The sequence below is a fragment of the Oncorhynchus kisutch genome, unplaced genomic scaffold, assembly GCF_002021735.2.
Source record: "Oncorhynchus kisutch isolate 150728-3 unplaced genomic scaffold, Okis_V2 Okis01b-Okis20b_hom, whole genome shotgun sequence".
NCBI lineage: Eukaryota > Metazoa > Chordata > Actinopteri > Salmoniformes > Salmonidae > Oncorhynchus > Oncorhynchus kisutch.
The window spans coordinates 13,044,894-13,053,094 of record NW_022261978.1 but is presented as its reverse complement, the minus strand read 5'-3'; the positions used below and the strand labels follow the sequence as shown (position 1 = coordinate 13,053,094).

Here is an 8,201-nt window from a genome sequence, read left to right as displayed (position 1 = left end):
CAAAACAACGTTGTTTCGCTGTCCTCTTGGATAGAGAGGACTGAGTAGAAGCTCTCAAAACAACGTTCGGTTTCGCTGTCCTCTTGGATAGAGAGGACTGAGTAGAAGCTCTCAAAACAACGTTCTGTTTCGCTGTCCTCTTGGATAGAGAGGACTGAGTAGAAGCTCTCAAAACAATGTTCTGTTTCGCTGTCCTCTTGGATAGAGAGGACTGAGTAGAAGCTCTCAAAACAACGTTCGGTTTCGCTGTCTTCTTGGATAGAGAGGACTGAGTAAAAGCTCTCAAAACAGCGTTGTTTCGCTGTCCTCTTGTTTAGTTCCAGAACCATCTCTTTTAATCCACTTCTTTTACTGTTCCTCCTATTCGTTTGTTTTCTGGTCACATGGTTCTCTTCTTCTCTGCCGTCATTGGGTTCATCTACAGTAGCTTGGTTCCTAGTTCTGCTTTAACTACAAGAGGGTTTTTAAAAAACTGAATAGACTTACGTTAGCCTTGGACATGGTGTAGTCAAAGCCACCATTCATTCTTCGTGAGTGTGGCTAACTGTTACAATCTAAAACCAAAGAAGAAGAAGGCTCGCTATTAAAACTATACGGGAGCTTCTCAACTAATCCATACTGTACACTAGTAATGCGAAGACTGACCAATGTGCAAGACATTTGAAAACAGTTTAATTTTCAATGTGGCTAACACAACAAAAAATGGTGTCTACTGGTTGTTCTTGTGTGGGGTATGTCTTGTTTTGTACAAAATAATAAAATGCAGTACTACAGGAATATTTCTTAACGTAGCTCTTTATTAGCTAGCTATAACTGGTATCACGTATCTCCAACCAGGATCAACTGACCATGACCTAACCATCTGGGTGGTCTTAACCAATCATAGCACAGTATGATACGGGGCGGTAAAATGCATCCAATTATAATTCAGTATATTTACACACATGAATATTACCTCCCCCTTCTTTTAAAACAAATAAAATGTTGACATATTATAAGGGTTTGTTTTGAAAACATGCTCTGTAGTTTGGACTCAAGGTAGGTACCCATTTATATTACATACTACACCAACTGAATCAACATAGACTCTGAAACAATGATCCAACATACTGGTACTTTTCAAACAGGGGGATTCTCAGCAACTCGGCTTCCTCTGTAGAAATAACATCTTAACATTCCAAACAAATCCAATACCAAAGCATTTCAAGTGAACTTTCAATAACACGGTTACAGTCTGGAACTCGTTTAGGGCAGCGACCCGCCTACACCCGTTGACATTTCACAGGTCTACGACAGCTCTGGGCTTGACCTCTCTTCCTGACCTTGTGCGATATGATGCTGAGCATGCTTCTGTGTCAGTCAACAGCTCTTGTGGTGTTGCAGGTAAGTATAGTGTATGTTGTGCTGTGTGTGTTTAGTCCATCGCGTTCTCTTTCAGGGGAACAGTTCATCTCATCAGTGTGTTGTTGTTTTGTGTTCAGTAGGTGACGGTGATTGCGGCGGTACACCGCTCCTTCTGCGGTGCGGACAGGATATATGAACGTTCAGTGTCAGCTGGCTGGATGACGACTGCTGGCTTCCAGAGACCATGCTCCTGGATTCTAACTGACTCTGTCGTTCAGTGTCAGCTGGCTTCCAGAGACCATGCTCCTGGATTCTAACTGACTCTCTGTCGTTCAGTGTCAGCTGGCTTCCAGAGACCATGCTCCTGGATTATAACTGACTCTCTGTCGTTCAGTGTCAGCTGGCTTCCAGAGACCATGCTCCTGGATTCTAACTGACTCTCTGTCGTTCAGTGTCAGCTGGCTTCCAGAGACCATGCTCCTGGATTCTAACTGACTCTCTGTCGTTCAGTGTCAGCTGGCTTCCAGAGACCATGCTCCTGGATTCTAACTGACTCTCTGTCGATCAGTGTCAGCTGGCTTCCAGAGACCATGCTCCTGGATTCTAACTGACTCTCTGTCGTTCAGTGTCAGCTGGCTTCCAGAGACCATGCTCCTGGATTCTAACTGACTCTCTGTCGTTCAGTGTCAGCTGGCTGGATGACGACTGCTGGCTTCCAGAGACCATGCTCCTGGATTCTAACTGACTCTCTGTCGTTCAGTGTCAGCTGGCTTCCAGAGACCATGCTCCTGGATTCTAACTGACTCTCTGTCGTTCAGTGTCAGCTGGCTTCCAGAGACCATGCTCCTGGATTCTAACTGACTCTCTGTCGTTCAGTGGTCTAGCTGATCTGTCGTAGTATCGCTTTTGTTGTTGTTGTCGTCTCTGTGCACGTTTTTTCATGCGTTTCCTTGTAGCTGACGACCTCAGGTTGCAGCTGCTGGTTGGTGCTGGGAAGGACTGAGTGAAGTCTGCGGCTCATGGACAGCTGGGCCGGGGATTTGAAGTTGTCAACTGGAGTGTTGCGGTATTCAAGGAGACTGAGGTAGGGGTCTCTCTTGTCTGCTTTTGCATTGTCCATGAGTGATTTAGAAAGCTGCACTGATTTGTCAGCAAGGCCATTACTTTGAGGGAAATGTGGGCTTGTGGTGACGTGTGTCAACTCCCATGGTTTTGTGAAGGATTCAAACTCATTTGATTTGTAACAGGGCCCATTGTCAGATATTAAAGTCTCTACAATGCCATGCCTGGCAAAGGAAGCTTGTTGAGTTCGAGGTATCTGCTGTAGTAGTTTGCTATTACGATGTAGTCCTTGTTGTTCCAGGGGAACAGATCGGTTGCCACGACCTGCCAGGGTCGGTCTGGGATACAGTGAGGTAACATATGGGTGTTAGAGGGGCGTCGTTCAAGACATATGGGTGTTAGAGGGGCGTTGTTCAAGACATATGGGTGTTAGAGGGGCGTCGTTCAAGACATATGGCGCATTTACCAACAACGTCCTCTATTTGTTTACACAGTCCGGGCCAAAACAAAATGTCCCGTGCTCTCTGTCTGCACTTTTCCATGTGTCCAGCATGGATCTTTGTCAAAATATCTTCTCTGAGACTGGTAGGAATCATTTTTTATTTATTTTACCTTTATTTCACTAGGCAAGTCAGTTAAGAACAAATTCTTATTTATAATGACGGCCTCGGAACAGTGAGTTAACTGCCTTGTGGAGGGGCAGAACGACAGATTTGTACCTTGTCAGCTCGGGGGTTTGAACTTCCGGTTACTAGTCCAACGCTCTAACCACTAGGCTACCCTGTCGCCCCGGGGTAGCCTAATGATTTTCTCTCCTTTGAAAATTATTCCGTTGATCTGTGATAGTTCATCACGATGGTTCCAGAATTCTGAGACCCTCTGAGGGCATTTTCTCCTCTCCTCAGGCCATCCATCCTGTACGACTTTCATCAGCTGTGTGAGTTGTGAGTCCTTTTCTGTTTCTCCTCAGGCCATCCATCCTGTATGACTTTCCTCAGCTGTGTGAGTTGTGAGTCCTTTTCTGTTTCTCCTCAGGCCATCCATCCTGTATGACTTTCCTCAGCTGTGTGAGTTGTGAGTCCTTTTCTGGTTCTGCTTGCATCTCCTTCAGGTTTGTGTCACTAACTGGTAAGTTGCTGTACACAGTGTGCACTTGCATGTCCGTGCCTTCACTGCTGTCCTTATAGGTAAGAAACATCCTGGAGAGTTGCATTCGATTGCCCCTCCATTTCCCTCCACGTCACGGGATTTATGGCTGATTTCAGATGACGTCAACCCTGTTACTTTATTTGACACTTAATTGTGTCTTTTTTTAAATTATTTAACTTCTTGAGATGGGAAAATATTGTTTTATTAAAGTTGAACGTTTGCTCTTTATGACAACGAATTAGTGGAACGAGCCTTTTAGAGTTTATTTCAGAAATGTTTCAAGACCTCCGTGACACAAGATGGCGACACGGACCTAAAAAAAAACTTTCACATTGACTATAGATGGGCTATCGAAGAAGAAACAATGCAGAGTCCGGAACGGGACAGCTAAGGTAGCTTGCATTTACAGGTATACATTTAATTTCCCTCTATACCTACCGAGTGCATACATTACAAAGTCAGGTTATTGTATTGTTCCCAAAACAGATCGTTGTAACATGGCGTTCAAGCGTCTTATATCCGCTCTGCTCAACAAAGCGCAAGTGGTGGAAAAACTGTCCGAGTTGCGACCGATACGACGGGCCGCACAGCTCACCGCTTATGCCTTGATGAAGGCAAAAATTGCCGGAAAAGAAACGACCACCAAACTGCTGAAGTTCAAAACAGTTCGCCAGATACGACATGAGGCGTCGGGACTGCCTAAAAACGCCGGGGAGATGGGGAGAAAAGCCGGAAGACTCCGGGATTCTATAGTAAAGGATGTGAAAGACGGGATAAGGGACACTTCGAGACAAGTTAAAGACAAATGATGGTGTGTTTAACAACAAACCAAATAGTATATTTTAAGGCCTAAATGACGGCTATCATAATGGTCTTCAGCTCTCAAAAACTCTATTCTGACTAATATTCCAAATAAAAGCCCGCATTGCAAAACACTGCAATGTGTAGAATTCATTCAAAAACATTAAAATGTTAAATCAATGTCCATTTTTTGTGTGATTTATAAAGAAATGCAAGGAGTTATTATTATTATTATTATTATTATTATTATTATGGAAACAACTACAAGCATTCTTCAAAAAACACCTAAGACCGCTATCGAAAAATGTTCAGATTGGTATATTTGCAATTTCTGGTTGAAGAGAATAAAAACAAACAGACACTCTGATCCAGAGAGACTTAGGGTAGTGGGTCATTTAGTAGACGCTCTTATCCAGAGAGACTTAGGGTAGTGGGTCATTTAGTAGACGCTCTTATCCAGAGACTTAGGGTAGTGAGTAATTTACTAGACACTCTTATCCAGAGAGACTTAGGGTAGTGGGTAATTTAGGAGACGCTCTTATCCAGAGAGACTTAGGGTAGTGGGTAATTTAGGAGACGCTCTTATCCAGAGACTTAGGGTAGTGAGTCATTTAGGAGATGCTCTCATGTCGTGAGTCATTTAGGAGACGCTCTTATCCAGAGAGACTTAGGGTAGTGAGTCATTTAGGAGACGCTCTTATCCAGAGACTTAGGGTAGTGAGTCATTTAGGAGACACTCTTATCCAGAGAGACTTAGGGTAGTGAGTCATTTAGGAGATGCTCTCATGTCGTGAGTCATTTAGGAGACGCTCTTATCCAGAGAGACTTAGGGTAGTGGGTAATTTAGGAGACGCTCTTATCCAGAGAGACTTAGGGTAGTGAGTCATTTAGTAGACGCTCTTATCCAGAGAGACTTAGGGTAGTGGGTAATTTAGGAGACGCTCTTATCCAGAGAGACTTAGGGTAGTGAGTCATTTAGGAGACGCTCTTATCCAGAGAGACTTAGGGTAGTGAGTCATTTAGGAGACGCTCTTATCCAGAGAGACTTAGGGTAGTGAGTCATTAGGTAGACACTCTTATCCAGAGAGACTTAGGGTAGTGAGTCATTTAGGAGACGCTCTTATCCAGAGACTTAGGGTAGTGAGTCATTTAGGAGACGCTCTTATCCAGAGAGACTTAGGGTAGTGAGTCATTTAGGAGACGCTCTTATCCAGAGAGACTTAGGGTAGTGAGTCATTTAGTAGACACTCTTATCCAGAGAGACTTAGGTTAGTGAGTCATTTAGGAGACGCTCTTATCCAGAGAGACTTAGGGTAGTGAGTCATTTAGTAGACGCTCTTATCCAGAGAGACTTAGGGTAGTGAGTCATTTAGGAGACGCTCTTATCCAGAGAGACTTAGGGTAGTGAGTCATTTAGGAGACGCTCTTATCCAGAGAGACTTAGGGTAGTGAGTCATTTAGGAGACGCTCTTATCCAGAGAGACTTAGGGTAGTGAGTCATTAGGTAGACACTCTTATCCAGAGAGACTTAGGGTAGTGAGTCATTAGGTACACTCTTATCCAGAGAGACTTAGGGTAGTGAGTCATTAGGTAGACACTCTTATCCAGAGAGACTTAGGGTAGTGAGTCATTTAGGAGACGCTATTATCCAGAGAGACTTAGGGTAGTGAGTCATTTAGGAGACACTCTTATCCAGAGAGACTTAGGGTAGTGAGTCATTTAGGAGATGCTCTCATGTCGTGAGTCATTTAGGAGACGCTCTTATCCAGAGAGACTTAGGGTAGTGGGTTATTTAGGAGACGCATACATAACCATAGGCTACTGGTCCCCTGTGGGAATCGAACCCACAACCCTGGCGTTGCAAGCACCATGCTCTACCAACTGAGTCACCCGTACATTGATTCTACAGACCCTACTAAGTAATCCCAACCGCACTTTTACTTCGGCACATGGAATCATTTTTTCTCTATTAGCCAATGTGTAATTTATAGGCCTATAGTCTATTGCATTGGGACCAATGGAGTGGGTGGAGTAGAAAGTGTTTCTGGGCCTATAGACCTCAGTCCACCATGACATAACACCATATATATAGATTCTACTGGGCCTATAGACCTCAGTCCACCATGACATATCACCATATATATAGATTCTACTGGGCCTATAGACCTCAGTCCACCATGACATAACACCATATATATAGATTCTACAGACCCTACTGACGACTTCCTTTCTGGGCCTATAGACCTCAGTCCACCATGACATAACACCATATATATAGATTCTACAGACCCTACAGACGACTTCCTTTCTGGGCCTATAGACCTCAGTCCACCATGACATAACACCATATATATAGATTCTACAGACGACTTCCTTTCTGGGCCTATAGACCTCAGTCCACCGTGAAATTATTGACACCCTTTGATAAAGATGAGCAATAATGACTGTATAACATAATTCAAACACAGCTATATTGTGTGCAAAAATAAAAGGGGAAATTCTATTATTTTATACAAATCGCTCAGAGAAAGAGATTTAAAAAAAAACAATACAACAAATTGACACCCCTAAAGAGTCTTATACGGTAGTCAGAAGTTTAGTATTTGGTTCCACATTCCTAGCACTCAATAATTATATCAACTCTACAAATGTATTCCATGTGCATTTTGGTTTGTGTTTTGGATTATGTTCTAATGAATAGAAATTAATGGTAAATAACATAGTGTGTCATTTGAGTCACACAAAAAAAGAAACCCTTTCACATGAATGTGGATGCTACCATGGTTACAGATAATCCTGAATGAATTGTGAATAATGACGAGTGAGAAAGTTAGAGGGTCAGGGGAGGTTAGCATCATATATCATACCCCCCAAGACATGCTAACCTCTCACCATTACAATAACAGGGGAGGTTAGCATTTCATATCATACCCCCCCAAGACATGCTAAGCTCTCACCATTACAATTTTTATTTTATTTTTTTATTTCACCTTTATTTAACCAGGTAGGCTAGTTGAGAACAAGTTCTCATTTGCAACTGCGACCTGGCCAAGATAAAGCATAGCAGTGTGAGCATACAACAAAGAGTTACACATGGAGTAAACAATTAACAAGTCAATAACACAGTAGAAAACAAAGGGGGGGTCTATATACAATGTGTGCAAAAGGCATGAGGAGGTAGGCAAATAATAACAATTTTGCAGATTAACACTGGAGTGATAAAAGAACAGATGGTCATGTACAGGTAGAGATATTGGTGTGCAGAAGAGCAGAAAAGTAAATAAATAAAAACAGTATGGGGATGAGGTAGGTGAAAAGGGTGGGCTATTTACCAATAGACTATGTACAGCTGCAGCGATCGGTTAGCTGCTCAGATAGCTGATGTTTGAAGTTGGTGAGGGAGATAAAAGTCTCCAACTTCAGCGATTTTTGCAATTCGTTCCAGTCACAGGCAGCAGAGTACTGGAACGAAAGGCGGCCAAATGAGGTGTTGGCTTTAGGGATGATCAGTGAGATACACCTGCTGGAGCGCGTGCTACGGATGGGTGTTGCCATCGTGACCAGTGAGCTGAGATAAGGCGGAGCTTTACCTAGCATAGACTTGTAGATGACCTGGAGCCAGTGGGTCTGGCGACGAATATGTAGCGAGGGCCAGCCGACTAGAGCATACAAGTCGCAGTGGTGGGTGGTATAAGGTGCTTTAGTGACAAAACGGATGGCACTGTGATAGACTGCATCCAGTTTGCTGAGTAGAGTGTTGGAAGCCATTTTGTAGATGACATCGCCGAAGTCGAGGATCGGTAGGATAGTCAGTTTTACTAGGGTAAGCTTGGCGGCTTGAGTGA

The 8,201-nt window shown here is 43.4% G+C and overlaps 1 long non-coding RNA gene across 1 annotated transcript; it reads left to right on the top strand.

The window, feature by feature from the left end:
* Nucleotides 1-3,792: 3,792 nt before the first annotated feature.
* On the top strand, nucleotides 3,793-4,536 carry LOC109880420 (uncharacterized). Its single transcript, XR_002253699.2, has 2 exons — nucleotides 3,793-3,947; nucleotides 4,042-4,536. It is a non-coding gene; the product is annotated as an uncharacterized LOC109880420 (long non-coding RNA).
* The last annotated feature ends 3,665 nt before the right edge of the window (nucleotides 4,537-8,201 follow it).